Consider the following 20,843-nt stretch of genomic DNA (forward strand, 5'->3'; position numbering starts at 1 on the left):
TGCTCGGACAAACCCAGTGAGTCTGCCCAATCCTCACGTTGTGTAGAAAGACACGGGGTGCGGTGAAGGGTGCTCCCCCCCAAATAGTTGGTAATAGTGAGAATATAGTCTGTAAGTAAATGAATTGAATGAGTGAATGAAAACATAAGTGAAAAGGCTTGCTTTTTTCTGGAGGAGTTTCACTTGCTATGAAGATATTTGTCGAGAACTTGCTTTCCCTGATATACAATGAAAAACAGAATCCAAGAAAACATATACATTAAGGCATGTGTGGCTGTGCGCATGTACATGATTGCGGTTCCCTATAACACAATGAGGCTGTTAAACTCACCAGAATGGGCAAAACCGTAAAGGTAAGCTGCTTTAAAATATTGCTGTCACACACTGGCTTAACAGAATACATGTTTTCTTATAAAACACGGAGAACATTGCGAGATGGCATTGTGAGGAAACGCACTTTGCTACCCTAAGCGGTAGGCACACCTTTTCAGAATGCAAATGTGCAGGGCCTAGTGGAGAATCATGAGCAGCTTACATAATCTTGAATTTTCTTCATCTGAGTTTTAAGTAGGTTGGTGGTAGAAGGGGGCTGCTTCTGATTATGACTCTTTCAGGGGGGAAAAACTGCTTTACCAGACTGACCTTAAGTCCAAAATGGAGAGTAATTCAAAGCCCCAAGGGGGCTTACGAAATGAAGGTAGCTCATTGGTTTTGGCAGCCAAAGGGTCGGCTGGTAAGACCATTGGGCGCCTTAGTTGACAGACAATGCTGACAAGCCGAGCCGAAAGCACGCGTGCTGTACCAAGCACAGTCATTATTTTCATTGCCAGAGTGTATTGCTCACGGTTTTGGGTAGTCTGTCCATTTTGTCAGTAATTTAATCTAGGTTGGAGAAGGCATGTGGGATGAACTGCTGTTGTCACACGTCCCCTCAGGCATACCTGGCAGGTTCCATTCCAGCTTTTAATGAGGTGCCTTGCTTTATGTTGGGGTCCTGCTGGTGGCTTGCAATATCTCCTCTGGGGTGTTTTAAAATGGAGGTTAGGTCTTAAATCGAACAAGGTGTTTGCAGGAAAGTTAATAAGATCCCCCACCTTGTTTTCTGCTGCTTGTAAATTTGATAATTAGGGAAGATTTTTGAGACAGACTATAAAAGTATAGATGACACAGGCTCATGTCTAAGGGATTGGCTTTTTTTTTTCCAGAAGTAGAACACCTTGATTCTCAATAAGGATGTTGAAGATGGAAACTTCATACATCTGAAATGCAGTTTGCCGTAGTTTGATGCCACAGTCTGTGCGGTAATATGGTAACACATGACACTGTGCATCATGGCATCTATACTCCTGCTCCAGGAATCAAGCTGGCATGTTTGCAGGCTGGGGAGGGGCACGTCGACTTTGTATTCTTGCGATGAAGCCCATTCTTGTCCTTTCGTTCTCAAGCTTCCTTACGCCTCACTCTCCTGCACCAGCTGCTCTCGTCTGTGCTTTCTGTGATTTCCTCTTAGAACTGCAAAAGGAAAATGGTTGCCTGAATGTAATTCTTTTGTATATGTTAACAGTTTTTAGGATACTTTTGGAAATAATTCTTGGAAAGAAGACGCAGGCATTTTCATGTTTTGGCATTCTATTATTTTCATGCTTTTTAGATCAACTGAGAAATTTGCAGGAATTTTTTTTTAAGCTGCATGCTGAATTAGTGAACAATTAATTGTTCCCTAATTGACCCCTCCCCCAGTCAGATGTTTGGTAGCAACTGTTAGGGTGTTTTTTTTTTCTTTATTTATTCTCCATTTATAGAGGAGTTTTTGTGTAGGAATCGTTTTGTGTAAGGAATCCTAAGAATGAGTTAAGGGATCGCCTTTAAGAGTAAGAAGACAGGAACCCAGTCACTTACAGTTATTCTAATGATGTGCTGTTTACTGAGGATTAACCATATTCCAGGGGATAATTTAGAAATTATTAATCTATGTCTCTTCCAAAGGGAGAAATCACTGTAACAGAACAGGGACACGGAACATGGAAAACGTAAGAGCTCGCTAACTACTACAAGGTATTGGACTAATGAGATTGGCCAGTGTAAAGGGACTAGAACTCCAAATAATAGCAAATGCGAGGGGCCACCATTGCCCAGGTGCTGACATAGAGCACAGGGAGAGCCTTGCGAGACTGCAGTCCAGACCACTGTTGGCGAGGCTGTGCTCCCTGGGCAGAGAAGCTGCTGTACTGTATGTATCTGCTGCAAGGCAGCCTTGCAGGGCTTTAGGGGAACTTTCCTGAAGTTAGAATCTTGGAGGCTTGCTAGAACATTTTCTGTAGCTGCCTGGAAAGGAAAGTTTGCCTGGCAACCCAGGCAGTGGGGACTCCCTGTCCCTGCAGTAGCTGGAAGCTAGAGAGTCATATTCTGCAGTGCCCCTCTGGCGCCCTCTATTGAAAAGCCTTAACCTGGTGCTAGAGGATGAAGGGAAAACTGTTAAAAGGACCCAGGGCCATTGGCACAGAATAGGCAAAATAAAGGTGACTTGGCTCTGAGAGGCAGTGGCATGACAGCTGGCACAGAACTGACTGCTACTTATGTTTGGATCTCAAAGAGACCAGAAATAGTGGAAAGGGAATATTTCCCCTGTTACTGTTTAAAAAATATTTAAGCTCTGGTAGATAGGTGATTAGTTTAATGCCCACATAAATGACTAGGTCCTTTTAAGGACTTTTATTTTATTTTTTTAGGGGAAAGGTTTAATTTTGCTCTTGGTTTAAGGGTATAGTCAGCCTATCATGGTAAGGGAGGCATGGTGGTAAGAGCAGCTATCTGGTCACACTGTATCCAGTCAGGAAACACAGGAGAAATTGTCTTAATCAGCTTCCTTTCTGCTTTTCTACTCAGTCAGGATTTCCATGCCTTAGGATGATGCTGCCCATTAGGTTAGGTCTCTGCTCAGTTAGTCCTTTCCGGGAAGACCCTCACATTTTCAGAAGACGTTTGTGTTTCGGGTGGTTCTAAATTCTGTCATGCTAGCAGTAAAGATTAGCAGTGACAGGGCCATGTAACGAACGAATGGAAAATTCACACCTCAAACTCAGATTTGCCAGTTTCTAAGGCTCTGAATTTTCTCCGGAAGTTCTTGAAGTAGAGATCCTAGCAAACCCTAAAATCTGACCAAACATTTGTTTAGATCCCTTCTGACTGGTCCTGCAGCTGAGGGGAGCTCTGAAGATAATGGCTGCTGTGTTTTTACCAGGCCATCAGAGTTTGAGGCATTCATGGATGTGTACTGCTCATTTTAGTTGGGTCCCTACTGCCTCCTTTTACCCAAATCTTGGCTGCTACTCTTGCATCAGTCAAGGTTTAGGCTCTGTATCTGTTTGTCCTCTTGGCAGCTCTCAGGGGCCTTCAGCTACATTCACTGGGTTGTAGGGACAGGAGACTGTGGATCTTAGATTAAGTAAGGTTGTACCTTCTCTCTCTCAGACTGCCTCTTTAGTATACACCCCATTCTCAGCTGCCCCCTAGTTGACTCTGGGTGTTCAGCATTGCTCTGTCAGAACATTTTTGGCTCTGTGTTTTGCTTTTTTTTTTTTTAAACTGTGATAAATACCATGGCCAAAACCAATTTAGGAGAGGAGAGTGTTTATTTCATCTTACAATCCCAGTTTTCCTTATCACTGGGGAGAGTCAGGGTAGATACTAAAGTAGAAATAATGGAAGCTGAGGCTCACATACTCTTGTGTTCTCTGGCTCAGGCTCAGCTAGTTTTTCTACTACAACCCAGCGCTGTCTACGTAGGGGATGGTGCTGCCCTTAGTGGGCGAGGTCCTCCCACATCAGTCATCTGTCAAGACAGTCTTCCACAGACATGGCCAAAGGCTAATCGACTGAAGCAATTCTCAATCGAGGTTCCCCTTTCCGAGGGGACTCTAGGTTGTATCACCTTGAGGATAAAACTAACCATCAAATTCTGTTAGCTACACATGTTTGCCTCACTTTGAGTAACAGACTGATTCATCATATTTCTGTAGCATGTCTCATTTTCATGCTGATTGACACTATGCTTTTTAGAACTACTTTATCATTTGACCTTGGGTGAGTTACTTAACCTCTTAGGGACTAAGTTCTTTCATCCATTGTTTAATCTATAAAGGGGATGACCTTTCTAAAGCTCCTCTCATCTTAAAAATACTCAGTGGCTATTCCCAGTTTAACATCTTTGGCAGCAATTCCACACAGGGGCAAGTGGTTGATGAGTCACAAACAAGTGGAGGGCAGTGTGATGCACTCAAGGATGCGACTTCCGAGTCACACAGAAGAGTGTTTGAAGCTCAGTGTTGCAACTTAGTTACAGGGCCTTGGGTGGCTGAATTGTTCTCCCTTGTCCCAGTCTTTGACTTGGTGATCTGTGGCCTCCTGTATTCTGATAAGCAGGAAGGGAAATGACTCAAGCATAGCTGGCATGTAGCCAGTGCTCTGTAAGTGGTAGGGAGTGTCCCTGCCCATCAAGGTCTCAGTTCTTTGATGGCAAAGTCCTTCTTCTTTCTAATCATGCTTGGATTGCCTGTAGTGCTTGGTACACACATACTCAGTGATGTTGCCAGCTTAAACTGAGATGCCCCCGTCCACTAGAGGAGGCTTCCAAAACCTAGTTTCTTCACAAAGTAAATATTTGGCACTCTGGAGTTTGTCTTATGCTTTGATTGTGCATATTCTTCTGGCTTGCACTGGTGCATTGTTAGAGCTTTATTAGATTTCTTGTGATTTTTCTGACTACATGGTTCTTTGCTGTCTTTTAAAATCATGAATATATGGTATAATAGTAGTTGTAACAGGATTAAGGGTTTGGTATAGGTAGTCATTATTCCAGGTGATATACAGCAGCCATTTCTATAACATTCACAGTGCTCTTAGTATCTTCTAGGTGAGAGACTAAAACAGGAGGTTAGTGCAGCTGGTCTTAGGTCATGAGCCATGGTTGGGGAGCCACAGCCACGAAGCTAAGGCCACTGCTCTTCGCTGCTCTCTGGTATTGCTTGCTTCAACTCTAGTTTTAGAATACTTTATCCGAGGTCATTGATGGAAGTCAATCAAGTTCAAATTAGCCCAAGTCTAAAATTATAGGGAAGGCATATGCTTCAAGGCGGGTTGACCCTTACCTTTTTAAGCCTTCTAATACATTTGGGGGTGGGGTGGGGTGGGGAGGACAGTTTCTCTTTTTCATAGAACTTTAGAAATGAAGAGTAGTAAGAACTAAACAGAGCACATTTGTAATGTAAGATTCGAACAGGTTCTGATACGCTCTACTATGAGTGTTCTCTTGTAGTCATCTTTGGGCCCCTTCCTTGCCTTGCCCTCAGCCTCTTCTGACACCTTCTCACTCACTGTCCCTTCAGATACAGCAGCAACAGTGACTCTTAGTGTCATTCATCCCCTCTTTCTCACATGGGAACTAAGGTTTGTCTCTCCCTTTAGCGGCTATCCTTACTCTGCATATTGACTTTCCCTTGGTTGACGTTTGAACATGAGCGAGCGAGCCCTGGTTTTCCACTAGTAATATGTCGTCCTAGTGACTTGATTTTAAGGTATTTGTAATCAAGACAGTGGGCCCAATGATGAATTTTCAGATTGCATTGAATGAATCCCAGAGGTTGTCATCTGGCATCCACCTCTAATGCATGGGAACAGACAGAGCCACAAACTGTGGGACCGGAGTGAAGTGTGCATTTAGATGCCAACAGCTCATTTCATTTCTCCTTTTCATTTCAGTAACAGCGTTGTTCTCACTGTTAGGGAAAAGATTGGCTTGGTAGACTTTAGAAACCACTTTAGTCAGTGTGGATAAATGAAAAAACACAAGTGATCAGCTTTCATTGTGACAAATGGAAACTGTCATTTAATTTTTATCCCCAATTATACAGCTCCGGGACCAATTTTTCAGGTGGAATGTTGGAGCCATTAAAAAGAAATAAGTAAACTATACTATATTCCATCATTTTTCTGGCAGCTAACCAATGATCTGTAGCCTTATTACATGTACGCTTTTATAGAGATATTTCTCTTAAGTTTGCACACGGCTTTATTAACTCTTTGCTGTTCGATTCTGCAAGGCATAGTTTTTCCATTTGAATTTCATTTGTTTTGTTCTTTTTGTCACCGAGTGTTGGCCGGGATTTGCCATTGTTTTCGACCTAATAATCCAGTGTTTTAACTCAGTTTCTCTTCTTAAGTATTCTTTGGTTACTGCAAGTAGACGTAATGGTGTCTTTTTAATTCTAACCAAAGATATGCTGATGGTGCTACTGTTGAGTATAGTAAGAATTTATGTGGTTTTCAGAGTTCAGTTTCTTAAAATATTTCACATATATAAAACCCAGCCTGCTATCTCTCCTGATACTGGGGAAGGTGGGCACCTCCGACAGAGTGCCACTGTAGTATTGAGTACCTTGTCCTAGAGAGTGAACAATGTGTTTCCAGTTCTGATCGGCCCACTGTCCTCAGTAGGTTGATATTGTAGGTATCGCCTTTTCCTTTCTCTTGTCTTTACTTCTAGTTATGGGAGTTGAACCTAGAGCCTTGGGCATGCCGAGTGCGTGCCTTACCATTGTTACACCCTGCGCCCCTCATGTGCGTGTTTCGGTCTCCTTCATTTACCATTGCACCCACCAACTTAGCAAAGGACTTGGCATATGTGAAACATGAAACAATGTCTAACTGACTTTTGTCTACTAATTTCTATTTCTGAAGGGAAATAAGAAGTTAGTAGTAATATCCATAACAGTATTGAAATTCAGGGTCTTCTGAGGACAAAATATGATTCATTTAGCTGTGTGCATGTGTAGTCATCTTTGTATTATCCAGAAAATTTGCATGTGTCAGTAGTTTGCATTGTAGAGACCAGAGGAATTCAAATCCAAGGCTGTTACTAATATTAAGAATTTTAGCGATAGCATCATTGTTGCTACTGGAATCATCGACGTCTACCTTTCAAGCCTTCTCTTGCTACCCTGCTTTGGAGCTCTGGACAGAGTGCTTATTCTACCAATACTTCATCACTGAAGCCATCAGTCATTTCATTTGGATGCACAATTACTGTGTAAAGTGATGGTGGGGACGATGATGAGATAGATGGCATGTGTGGCTTTCGTGGAACCTGGCTAGTGGACGGGGCCCATTAGCTGTGTGCATCTCCTTGTGGGAAGTGGTTGCTTGATGTTCACATCTTTTCCTTTTCACCTAATTAGTTATTCTTGGGAGCCCTTGGCTCAGAGCCAAGGGATGTTTGCCTCTCCCTGGCTTTAGCATCAGAATGGTTAAACCCCGTTTTCATTAAAGAGCTACCGGAGTGTATTATGACCAATAAGGCACTGTTTTCCTCTGATGTGTGCCTTGGCATCTGCTCAGAGGAGGAATGATACCCTCTTGTATCTACTTAGAAAACTGTCATCTGGTACTATCACTATCCGAATATGCAAGTAAGCGTCTAAACATGCTGATGAGAGGATTCCTGTTGGCTAGGAACCTTGTTAAGTAAGAGATGTTAAATCATGTATCCCTTCCTCAGGGGTGATGGACTAAACAGCTGCACTTATCCTTATTAATGCCTGCAGACTCCTGCTTCAGGAGCAGCAAATGGCCTTTGGTAAGAGTCCCTACAACTGTGGAGAGCTACTCTGCGGCAAGTTCTGCATGGGGAATATGCATATATTAGTTTGGCCTGGTACATGTGGGGATGGGGTAAAGAAAAACTCTAGCAAATTGCAAATGTTTCCCTTATTTTCTTTCTCTACTAGTTCTGGAAGGAGTAAATTCAACGAAACTGATGTTGCACATGATAGGTATCTCTTTTTAAGGCTACATTAGGTCTTCCGATGGGAGGAAGGATGTTCCTTTCTGGCTAATGGACCTGCACTGACAGAGAGTCGGTGACTCTCTTTTCTTGGACTCTTGGGTTATAAATGAGACTGTTTCCTGTTCTTTGTCGTTGTTGTTGTGGCTGATATGTGGGATTGGAATTGGTGGAATTTCAGAGGTAGAAGGGACCTTAGATAATAGTATAGACCTTAGGTTCATTGTAGAACACCCGGCCCCTTGGTAGCTATAAAAATAGAATGATTGTTTTTTCCCTATCTTCCTTGTATTTGCTACTCTTTGTAATGTCCCCTCCCCAGAGTCTAATCCTTTGCTCACCAACCAGGAGTGACATTCCTGACTACATCATTGTTAGTTCCTTTGTTTATCAAATTCTTTTTTCTCTGTCTATTCTGAGCCTTCAACCTTCCTTGTCGCCCAACTGACTAAACCACTGATGATACAATATGTACACGGATCCCTCCGGGTGGGCCTCTGACCCTCTGGCCCACTCTCCTCTGTCCTTGTCTACACATGCATCCTGTGCACCACATTCCTCTGTGCCTGTGAAGGCAGTCTCTAATCAATGCACTGTGGAGTTTGGTTGCCTCAGACAGTGCTCAGTCCTTAAGAGCCACATATGCCCAGATGTGCTCACTGTCTTATGGCTGGCTACCGGTATGTTTTCCATATATATGTAGCTTTTAGGTTGTCTGGTTATATACTCTTCATTGAACTCAAGATAAATCGAAACTCTCAAGGCTGTCAGGGATGTCTGATTTAGGGTTTGGGGGAGTGTGAAATAATGAGAGAGGTGCTGAACATGCCGTAGAACAATGTGTCATTGATTTCAGAGTCCACCTTTCTCTTTGGAAACATTCACCTGGGGTATCCAGGGGATTGGTGTGAGTGTAAGCCAGCACCTTGCTCATTTCTATAAAATTTGATTGTGTACACAAATTTAATAGCATAAGTAGTTTTTTTCCCCACTCAGAACTTTTGCACCTGATCTTTATGTCGTGACAGAAGCTTACTTACTATTCCCAGGTGATAGATTAATTGTAATCTCCCCATGTTTTGCAGTTCTGTGTAGGAGTTCAAATTAACGTTATTAAGTATCTTGGTAGAAATGTAACAGCATTATAGTTTTTTTAACCTTGTGTCTGTCTTACAATACTGTATTAGTCAGCTTTCTATTACTATAATGAAGTACCTGAGGCAGTTGACTTACAAAGAGAAAAGGATTGCTTTGTCTCATGGTTGTGGAGGTTTCAGTCGAGTACTGGGCATCTGTACTGCCTGGAGAGCATGGCAGAGTAAACCATTTACATATGAGGTGGGAAGGTCACCCCTGACCTAAACACCCGTCACAGGTACAACTGCTTTCCAGGAACCCCATTGTGGGTGTGTGAGACTTTGTGTTTTCATCCCTGATAGGAAACTGACTACAGACCCAAGACATGATCCCACCCAAGTGGAGCTTAGTGAACAATGAATTTATTGGGGTTACTTACAGGAACATGGGTGATTAAAAAGGTGACTCCCTCACAGAAAAGCCCACTTCAGCCTAAGGGAAAGCTGTGACCCTGGAGACATCTGGGGAACTTGCAGCCTTTGTTGGCATTTCCATTGGTCAGAGTCTCCTTCCCCCAGTTTTGGTAACTTCTGAGGTTTCTATTTTTTTAAAAAAAAAACTTCATAAATATCTTTTACTTCTTCCTTGTTTTGAACTTCCCTCTTCCTTCAGGAGGGAGGAAATCACTATACAACACTGGGGACCAAACCTTAACACTTGGGCATTTGGGGGTCATTTTGTCCAAACTACCACACTATTCATTATTTCTGCAGGTTTTCTCCATCTTGTATTCGAATGGTCAAACCTGCAAGTCTATTGAGACCCAAGTTATCATTTTCATTGCAAGTACTCAATTCTTTCTGTAAGTTATAGCTCACCTACCCTTTCTCCATGATTGCAGTAACGCTCAGCCACATACACGCACATGATTTCTGAGCCCACAGGGTGCTCTGAGAGGCCAGGCTCACCTCACTGGATGTAACCATTTGTTTCACTGTTTCTGTCTCTCTTCCAAAGGAGACAGGGATAAAAGAGACACCATATTCATGCTGCTAAGAACAGAGCTTACTAAAATCTTGAACCAAACTTGGCTTAGATTACTGTATTTGAAGAATGCAATCCAGGGCATCCTAAGGACCCAGTTTGCTCAGCAGCTGTGAAGGAGAACATGGAAAAGTAGGGTTATTTGCGTCATTATTCTGTTGATGGCCTTTGGGTCCTGTTAAAGTTAATGCCTCTGCCATGGTTTCACTGGTGTGTCTTCCAGACTTCCCGCTGCTTTCTTTACATAATGAATACCCAGATACTTGTGTACATGGAAGAACAGTTCTTTTATCTTAAGTAGCAAAGCACCCTATTGCATTCATTTATTTTGGGGATTTACTGGTGATAATGTCTCTTTTTGTACTTGATTTTGTGTGTGTGTGTGTGTGTGTGTGTGTGTGTGAGAGAGAGAGAGAGAGAGAGAGAGAGGAAGAGAGAGAGAGAGAGAGAGAAAGAGAGAGAGAGATGTATATAGCAGTATCTGTCCTTACTTAGGCCACCTAAGGCCTAAGACCCTCTTCTAGCTCTCTCCACCTTACTCCCTTGAGACAGGATCTGTCACTGAATCTAGAGCTCACTGAATCTAGAGCTCACTGAATCTAGAGTGTTTTATGTTTTGGACTAGGTTGTCAGTCAGCAAGCCCCAGTGGCTGGTGGCTGATCTCCACTCATCTCCAGCCACTGTTTATGTGAGTGCTGGTGATCCAAACTCAGTTCTTCTTGATTACCCAGTAAGCACTCTTACCCACTGAGCCATCTCCCCAGCCTTGAGTTGCTATTTTTTTGCATTCAGGATTCAGCAAGTGTTTATTGAGCATCTGTCTTATGCCAAGCACAGTGTTGGCCATCGGGAATGTGGTCGAGATGATGGAGAGAACCCTTGCCTAAGGGCTTCGAGCCTACTGGGAGCACAGGCAATGAAACTATTAGAGCCTCCTTGTGTGTAGGAAGCATAGAGGATAAGAGGCTTGCTGTTCAGCGTCTTGGTACAGTGATTGTGTATCTAAAACTCAAGACAGTATGCTGAAGAAATAAGATTTTGCCTTTTGTAAGACCAAAACCTAAATATGAATAGAAACATTAAAAATACCATTTGGGCATTCAAGTATATGAATATCTGAGACATTGCAGTGATTTATGGCTACAGAGGGATAGAATGTTTGGAATCAAGTCTGCCTTGGTGAACCTGAAGTGTTTGCTGTGCTTCATGGTCCCTGCCACTTGTAGAACTGAATTTATGGCACTATTAATATAGGGAATGGGTTTAAATAATTGTTAGCATATAGTAAAGGCATACCAGGATTTATTAACGGATTGATTTACTTTCGACATTCTGAGCCTCATGCCAGTGTTTTGATGGGGAGAAATAAAGCAGAGAGAAGGGGCGATTGTTCATGTCCTCACTGTGGAGATTATTGAAAGGCCTTCCATGCGACTGGAGTGTTATGGATTCCTTCTCTCAAACCACCACTTGGCTGTGCTTTGTCACTCGAGGTGATCTGACAGCTTCCTATAGATAACTCTGGAATGAGCTTCCACTCCTGACTTTGCATAATAATTGTACAGTTTTAATATTGCTGAGGTCAGCGCGTGGACATCTCTGCAAAACATTAGTTAAATAATTGGTCCTCTTAAGTTGCAGTCTGTCAACAGACTGTATCCGCTGAGGCCATGAATAGAAATAGGCAATGTTTCAGCATGTTGGTCTATGCAAATCAGAGTTTCACCGGCCAACAAGGACCACAAGGAGGAGTGGGAAGTCAGAGACGTCCGCAGTGATAAAACAGTTCCCACAAGAGTAGGCTTCCTGATGGACAGTCCCCCTCCCCCCTTCAACCAGTGACCCTGGTGAAGATTGGTCCAGGCTCTTTGTATAACACCGTACGTCTCCCTCGTCATCTGAACCTGCCTTCTCTTATTGCAGCCAGTACCTGGTTAGTTGTTAGTATATAATCATTCACTGAAAGCCCTTGTCTACACATAGAGAGGAGGGCTCGTAGATTACATCTATGAAATGTCCGTGTGGTTGGGGTCAGTTATGCAGTGCTGTGAGTGGCAGGTAGAAGCCCCACTGATGACTCATGGCAGCCCCTCCCTCCCAGAGCCGATTCTCTACTGGTAATGCTTCACCTTTAAGACTGCTTGACAGGATTTAACCACACATGCAACAAATCAATGTGGTCTAGAGCACCGATGCACTTGATCTATATTGTTTGTCTTCTTTTGACTGATGCAGGCAAAGGAAACCATCAGATAGCTGCTTGGTTCATACAGCTTCGTTCTGGGGAGGAGAAGAGGAGAGAAGTGATGTCGTTGGGGATGTAAATGACTAAGGCCTGAAATGACTGGAGACTTACTTGCCTGGGGGTGGGGAGGATGGTCAGTGTTTAGCTGAACCATGCTAGGGAAAGAACTAGCTCCCCTGGGGTAAATGACATTATGTAAACGCTCCCTAATGCTTTATTAGTATCGTTGAAAAATACAGTCTACTCAAAATTCTAACCGATCATTTTAATGAAAGCTGTGTCATTTGTGAGTGGCACTTGCCTATAAATTTTTCCAGAGCAATGAAAATAAATTAGAAACGAGACCTATGGTTGTTCCTTCTTCTTCTCCTTCCTTTTCTTTCACCCCTCCCCAACCCCGTGAACAGTTCTGACTGATTTGTTCCGTCGCTTCTTTTCTACTGCCTGTAGAACATCTGTTGGAAAATAATGCTTGCCCTGTCAGTTTCCAGAATCAGCCGCAAAACCAACGTGTGTGCACAAGGTAGATGTCAGCATTATCCTGCTGATGCCACAGGCTTCTGGGAGACAGAAGGCAGAATCAATCCGATCATGGGAAGATTCGTTTTTTTTTTTTTTTAAAAAGAGGTCTGGACACCCCTATTCAGGAATGGGAAGCTTATTCCAAAATGCTCCAAGCAGAACACCAGCCGAGATGTGATTTTGAGGGAAAGACACAAATTCAGGATGATTATTGCCTGTTATTTAGTGGACGCTGCTTTGTTCTGAGACTAGGTTGTACTCCTTTGCTGGAAGCTCACAACAGATCAATAGTAATTTTGTTATGGGCCAGATGTCAAAACAGAAATGCGCTCTCAAATCCCCCTGCCTTGCTATGACAACTGGTATGTTAAAATCAGCTCTCTGGCATCTCACAAAGGCCCGCAAAGCTCCCTAGGCCTGTCTGCATTCACGTGTCTTAGAGCTGTATGTCATTAGTGGGGAATTCTGTTTTATTTTCCTTTTTTATTACGTTCTTCTTTTGATTGAGAAGAGAGACACCATGACAAACCTCCCTCTTTCCCCACCTCTGCCAGAGTTATGTGAAATCTATACCGTAGCTTCCAGTTACAGGTGTCATTTTGATGGCTATGCGTAAATCAAGTCTATAGTAGTAGAAAAATAGCTGTAAAAAAGGCAAGCCACCAAGTAACTTTCTTTAACATCCCATTGTAATTCAACTTTGGCATTTCAGTTCTGACCTGTTTAGGGTTTAGGAGTTACGTTTCTCCTGACGGAAGGCCAGTCTAAGGGGCATTTGGTTGCATGTCTTCCTACAGCTCTCTTTTCCTGTGAAACTGCAGTTACCCGGCAAAACAAGCAATTCCCAGGCAAGAAGATGTCTTCCTGCATTGATTTGTCTGCATAGAAATATCTAAAATAAATCTGACAGAAACAACTAGGAGTCTGGGGCTGATGCAACTTGGACCTGCACTTTAAGATGGAGAGAATTTGGTCTTAGGCTCATGTTTGTCTAGGCCTCGCCGCCTTTTGACACTTCCACCCAAAAGCAAGTAAAGAAAAAAATGAGAGCATTTCCAATCCTTCGGCCCTGGAAAGGACCTACCATGCTGAGACTAGCACAGTGTCACGCCATTGTCCTTTCAGTGGTTGGGTGGGCCTGCTGCTTCTCACCATTACCCCCATTTGAAGTGGAACATTGTCTACTTGGGAAGAACTGTTCCTGCCAGCAGTCCGTGTTCTTATAGGACCTGCTACTCTGCCAGGTTTGGCTTAGTCTTTGCAATTCTCCTCTTGGTTTGAGGCAGGAGGCTGAGATGTTTCTGGGCCATGTAGTTTTTGAAGCGACTCAGCTGACTCTGGTAGACATCACACTCATAGGAAGAATTGCTTGTTCTCATGTCTACTGCAGTGCTGTTCAGAGCATCAAAGATAATCAGGGCAGAGCAAAGGGGACAGGGCTCAACTCTGACCGGGACCCCCCTGAAGCGGCTCTTCCATTTATCCATGACCACAGAAAGAGCAGTGAATACACTACTATAGCACCATAGGCTCCATGTTAGAAGCAGGGGGTAGAGCCATGATTAATAAACCAGATCTAGCTCTTTTAGAAGCTTTGTTGTGCATAGAGCATTGCTTCTAGACCACAGCAGTGAGCTGCAACCGAAGATGAATTTGCAAGCACCACCCTCAGTTCTTTAATTGAGTCTCTTGATAACTGAGCACATAAACTGCCGCATCATCAGTCAGAGGAGCTAAGCCCTCCGAGGATTAAGTCTAAGACGTGGGCTCCTGGGATGGAACTAACCAATTATATGCCTCGCCGTCGTTACTACCTCAGTTGTATTTCAGCTCATGGGACTGAATGAGCGTGACAAAAGAACCAAGAAGAAAATGCTAGGTGGGTCTCCCTCCCCTAAACAAAAGCAAGAACCCCAAGTCTGGTGAAGGTAGGGGATGATTAGGAAAAACAGAATTACTGTTTGGAAACAGACCAGCAAAGAAAATCAAGAAGGCAAAGGGTGTGTCCAGGGTTCTAGGAATGCATTTGGGAACCCTCTGCCCAGCTAACAATGTTAATCTAAATTAAACACAGTTATGTGAGGAAATCTTACACACACACACACACACACACACACACACTCACACACAGTAGGAATGAGTTAGTGAATAATATGGGGGAAAGGGTGGGCACTGGAGGACTGATCACTGGGCTGGTTAAAAAGTCTGGTGCTTCTCATGGGATTGGCAGCTCTCCTAGATCAGATATATATTGCTTTGTAGCTAAGGGAGGGGTTAGGTGAAGTGATGGGACCGCAATGAGGACTAAGGAGCAGGATGCCTCTGTTAGAGGTTCTGTAGAACCTTGCAGTCAACTTCTGTCTAATCAAGACAGATGCTTTCCAAACTAAAATGGAGTAATGAAGGATGAATGTTCAGAGATAGTCCTGTCTTTAAAACCAGAGCAAAAATCATAGGCCTATAGAACCCAGTGTGAAGGTCCTTCCTTCTAAGCTTGTGAGCTCCCATTTGATGGTGAAGTGTCCTGTCTTAGAAAGCCAGAGGAGATGTTTCTTGACTCATTGCCAGTCCTTTACTTAAACTTAAAAGATCTTTGCATTAAAATTGCGTATTTGAAGTGCTGGCAAGCTAATAAATTCAGGGGGCTATTTTAAGCATTGTCAATTTACAATGTAATCCTGTTAAAATAATTGAGTATTTTCTGAGTGGAGAATTCCCTATACTCCTGTCCACGGCTCACAAGAGAACAACATAAAAGGGATCCTAGGATGTCCTCTGAACATCATTGAAGTCACTGATGTGCTGGCACAAGGTAATTCTCTTCAGTAAAGGATTTCCTTGGCTCTATCTCTTTAAAAGGCAAAACCCGACATAATGGCCGGTTTATCCTAATAACGGGAATTGGGGATTATATTTGGAGGGTACCTCATCGGTCCTGGGAACCCATGGTCTGTTCATTTGTGCTCATTTCAGTGTGTGACTAAGGCTCCCACGTAACTTGAAACGTTTGCGTTTTCTTCCTTCTGTTCATTTTTTTGGGCTCCTTTTCATCCAGCAGCTTGGGTTACCTTGAATTAAATTGGTTTATGGCATGCCGTTTTCGGTAAAAGTCTGCAAAAGAAATGGTCACATAACTCAGAAAGGTTTGCCCTTGGAGTGATTTAGTCATGCTGGATGACAGCTGAGGAGGCTTATTGACTCTGAGCTCCCTTTGGAACCAAATTCAGAAAGCTGGGCACTTCTGTGGTACCTGTGAGGCACTCACTTGAATAGAGCCACGGAGCAGAGTGCTGCAGTTATTGGCATTTTTCCTAATGCATTTTGTATGTGTCTATACCACAGGGAGATATGTGTGGTTATTGTTGAAATATTATCTACATGCCTTTGCAGGAGAAGAAAAGCCACTGTACAGCAGTTAACAGAAGATGCCTTGTAGTGTATGGGGTCTGTATGTCTGTCCTCCTGAAGCACCCACATAGGTTTATGCCTACACTCCTTGGATAACTCTATTTGACTAACCTTGAGTGTGACAAGATGGGGGCTGGCAGTGGTGAACTGGAGTGCCATTTAAATACCAGCTTTCTTCCTTTTCACCCGGCTTTCACTGGGAAGAGAGGCTTTGATCCACAGAGTATGTGTGCTTTGTGAATCCAAAATCAGAAATCAAAGTCTCAGAAATGTATAGGACTTAATTTGCTTTTCCTTCTAAACAGGTAGTCTGCTGTCTAAATAAAAATGTGTGTGGACAGATTTTCATTTTTATCATGTATGTAAGCAGGGCGCGCTCCGTTTGTCTAAAGGGAGCAGTTGTAAGCTGCTGGATGTGCGTACCCGCTGGCTATCCGAGCCACCTACTCATGTCCACAAATCCCTCTCACCTAACAGCATTGCAGGAAGTTGAGGTAATTGATTCTCCTGAGCAACACAAATCGTAGAATTCTTAATCACGCAAAGATCCGGGAAGAGAAACTGCTTTTATGCTTTAAGAAATTTTGTTTATTAGTCTGCTGTGCTCATTAAACAATTATTGATAGGCAGTTCAACCTGTGCCAGGCTCTAGGCTGAGATGCCAGGAGGGAAAAAGGCAGAAGCTATGGCCTTCTTGTCACCCACTGAAGAAGACAGAACCCAAACGGGTGATTGTTATGCGTGCATGCATTCATTCAAGATGGTCTTGGTAAGCATGTACCAGGACAGGGGGACTTTCGGTAGGAAGGAGAGGAATAAAGGTAAGCAGAGACAAACTCAGTCCCCATGCTTCCTACAGCCAAGGAGTAGTTACTAAACATCCTTCATAGTGTTTCGGATTAACTGTAAAGTGACTCATTTGTCATGGAGGAGGGAGGTATGGTGTAAGGCCTTTGATCACACACCAGGAGGACTGGGCCTGCCTGAGAAGTCAAGGGAGGTTATCTTCCAGGAAGTTATGGAGAGACTGTCACTTGGCCTAATGAGTTAGCCAGGTAAGGCTGGACTGGAAGATCTTTCTAGAGGGAGCCATGTAACTTAAAAAATATCCAGACTATTGGCTGCAGTCAGTGACTTGAGAGAGAGAGAGAGAGAGAGAGAGAGAGAGAGAGAGAGAGAGAGAGAGATAAGGGACAAGAAGAACTGGCTTCTTTAGTGGCGTTTTGAGGGCAGAGAAGGTGCATCAAGGGATGGGTAGAATGGAAATGTATTTAGGAGGTTAAGTTTGACTATGTAGGAATTGACTTATCTTTCTGTGAGGAAGGCAGAGCCAAGTGAGACATCATAGGGTATCCTAGAGCAGTGGTTCTCAGTCTTCCTAGTGCTATGACCCTGTAATGCAGTTCCTTATGTTGTGGTGCCCCCCAAATTAGGACCCCATAAATTTAATTTTATTGCTACTTCATAACTGTGATTTTGCTATTATTATGGCTTATAACATAAATATCTGGTATAGAGGATACCTGATGTTCTACCCCTTAGGGTTGCAATCCCCAGGTTGAGAACCACTGTTCTAGAGTAATGTTTAATGCTGACATCAAGTACAATGAAATAATCCTCATCTTGCTTCTTCAAGACTAAATTCGTCTATTGTTATTGTGCTGTCAGTTTATTTTCTAATTTTCTGAGACCCCTCGTTTTGCCCTTCAAGAAATTGCCATTCTTATCCTCTCTGCTCCCTTTAATATAATGAAGACAGTAGACGTTCTCAGTTATGGCTCCACAAAGCAATGTCACAAGAACAGGCTCAGGCAGAGAGATAGCATCAAAGCGAAGCGCTTCCAGCCTGGAAGGGAAGCACGTGAAGACGTCACCAGAAACAGAGCTTGCTGTTTCTCCTGCCCTCCCTGCCCATTTGAAGTCAGAGAATTTAAGTGATTACTTTTCATATCAAAAGTGAGCGGAAGTACTAGGGAGCCTTTCATTTATAAACTCAATTCAGTGTAATTTATTTTATATGGAGGAGAGTCTTAAATTAGCTGTCAACTGGGCTCCACAGGTGGATGGGAACTCCTGAGTAAAATGACCAAATGTCCAGCCCCAAGGCATTCATTTTCATCTCTGCTTCCGGTTGAAAACTGGGAGACGTGAAATGCCGTGACAATAGCTCTAAACTTCCAAGTAATTGCTTTTGTTAGCTCCACTCATGTTTACCCCTATTAATTACTGGAATTTGATAACCCCTTTGTTTTCTACTTAGCATGACTCTGAATGCAGAGGACAGAGCCATAAATCAGGTGGGTGGTTTTCACTAAAGGCAGGACTCCTTTGCTTTGATGTTGACAGCTTAAGGCTAATTCTCCAAGCTTGATAGGTTTATAATTCAAGACGATGTGATTTAATGTAGGTGGGATTTATTTTCAAAAGTCTTTAAAGGAGAAAGGCTTTCTAAGAAGAAAATGAAGTTTTGAGCTAAATCTTAAGCAGACAAAGACTGTCAGGGTATCTAGACACCTGGCATTGAGATCTCTGTAGGACACTTGTCTTCAACCTTTAGCTGGAAGAAAATACTAGAAAAAGAGAGACAAAGCAGACAGGAAGTGAGGGAGCTCTGTCTCCCAAGGAATGTTTCTAGGGTAAAGGACAGCTTATTGTTTTCTTCTTTTGTTTCTGACTTTGTCATTCCCTGAAGAAAGTAAGAGCCTTGCATTCATGGCATACCTTAGATGATTTTGATATTTAACTGGACTATACTGTCCTTGGGTTTGAAAAAAAAAAACCTGGAATCCATCCCTACCCCTAATCTAGGTGTTTCATAAGTTTCTACAAACGCTGGAGTCCTCATTTCATTTGTACTGCTAATGTCAAGGAAAGTGTGAGTTTTCATAGGCCGAGCATGCCCACAGCTGCTCTAGACACTTGGAAAGATACGGAGAGCAAGCCTTGCTTGGGCCCTTCCTCATAGCTCACAGACACACTATTTAGGCCCTTCCTCATACTGTGGACAGACTACGCTGTTTAGGCCCTGCCTCAGAGCTCGCAGACACACCATCCTCCCACCTGAAGTCACTTGATCTTCATGCGTTTTGTTTTGGTCTCTTCATGACACTCAGTTGTGCTCAGCAGACAAATTTCCTGCATGATGTCTGAGAAAAAATTGTTCTAAAATATAATACACAATTTTCTGCCTTTCAAAGACATAGTATATTGAATTCAGTCTTACTTAAATAAATGACTTTGGGATCATTTAGAATACTAAATCGTTTTCTTTAGAAACTGAAGTGGGGTTGGTTGTTTTCTCCCTTCTGCACTCAAAGAATGCTGTGCGTTTCTTGAGTTCTCCACAGCATTTTAAAAATAGTTATTCTTCCTTTGCTTTCAGCCTTTTATTCTGCCCGAGATTCTGGGTTGATTCTTGAACAGGGTAGGAATAACAGGGATTATCAGTCAGAAGTATGCACAGATGCCACATGATCTCAGCCACTGTTTTCTCCATGACTTTACCAGAGACTTTGGACTGTGGCTTTTGGGTGACTTAGACACTGTAGAGAGCTGGGCTTACTGGATATTTGGTGATGCAGACAAGGAGCTTTAGAAACTGTATGGTCTGAGGTGTGCTCCTGGGAAATCCTTTGCACTAGTAACTTCTCCCCCCCCCCCCCCCCCCCCCCGGAGCTGGGGACCGAACCCAGGGCCTTGCGCTCGCTAGGCAAGCGCTCTACTGCTGAGCTAAATCCCCAACCCCTGCACTAGTAACTTCTGGTGCACTGTGAAATCCTTTTCCTTTGAGGTAGTAACCTCTGGTGCAAGGTGGTAAAGCATTTTACACTTTTGTCCTTTACAGGTTTCGTGTGTGTGTGTGTGTGTGTGTGTGTGTGTGTGTGTGTACCCAAGGCACTAGCTCCCCCCACAGCTATATTTCAGTGATTGAAGTCTTTAATATGTCTAATCTGTCAGTTGTATATTAAGAATTATAACAACATGAGGAATTGGGAAAGTAAGAATTGAGAGCTCACAGACAATTGCAAGGCTTCTAGACTAGATACTAGATTACATGAACACACAACATATTGATTTGGTGAAGAAAGGCTATATATAGTGTAGAGTCGGGCTATGACAGATGGGGTTCACTAGCAACACATCTATGACTTCTAGGCGTCATTCCAAACTCTGAGACAAATTCACCAGATGCACGGCCTCTTGCCATTTTTAATGAATTCACTTTTATATAAATGAGAAGCATTTATATATATATATATTTCTCCTATGGCAAAATACCTTGAAGGCTTTATAAGAACTTTTACTTTATTATTATTTTTTTTCCACTTAATAGATGTAACACCATATAGTAGTATGAAGTTACGTTGGTAATAACAATTTTTTTCTAATGAAACTCAGAGATGTCTAGATATTTAATACTTATATAAGATCACACAAACACCCAGTATATCTGTAATTTTTGTCTTAGAATTATGTTCAAAATGAACCCTTTCAGAGGTGGTAGAGAAGACTCACCTCTTAGCTCCTGGGTGGAATTCTGGAATCTCAGATCTATGTCCTTTGATTTTTGATATTACTTCTTTTGATTGAAACCCAGCTCATTATACATACACTTCATTTTAAATTTCTAATTATGAAAATACTACATGAATATAATTTTTTTCTGAAAAATGCTTTGGGTTGGGGTGGAGCCCAGTGCTTGCCAATCA

The 20,843-nt window shown here is 42.8% G+C and overlaps 1 protein-coding gene and 1 long non-coding RNA gene across 10 annotated transcripts in view; one reads left to right on the plus strand and one right to left on the minus strand.

Moving 5' to 3' along the window:
- Positions 1-20,843, plus strand: part of Cadm1 (cell adhesion molecule 1) — a 322,470-nt gene that overhangs the window by 55,209 nt on the left and 246,418 nt on the right.
- LOC102550632 (uncharacterized) overlaps positions 10,002-20,843 on the minus strand; it is a 39,997-nt gene continuing 29,155 nt past the window's right edge. For 2 of the 4 annotated variants that reach the window (XR_015627246.1, XR_015627245.1), the window contains exons 4-6: positions 15,652-15,837; positions 12,089-12,239; positions 10,002-10,068 (exon numbers count right to left, since the gene is read on the minus strand). This is a non-coding gene — a long non-coding RNA (uncharacterized LOC102550632). Of the gene's footprint in view, positions 10,069-11,260; positions 11,559-11,894; positions 12,240-15,651; positions 15,838-20,843 lie in introns of those variants that run through there. The other 2 variants (XR_015627248.1, XR_015627247.1) reach the window with 2 other exon arrangements.

This window comes from Rattus norvegicus, chromosome 8, assembly GCF_021556685.1.
Source record: "Rattus norvegicus strain SHRSP/BbbUtx chromosome 8, alternate assembly SHRSP_T2T, whole genome shotgun sequence".
NCBI lineage: Eukaryota > Metazoa > Chordata > Mammalia > Rodentia > Muridae > Rattus > Rattus norvegicus.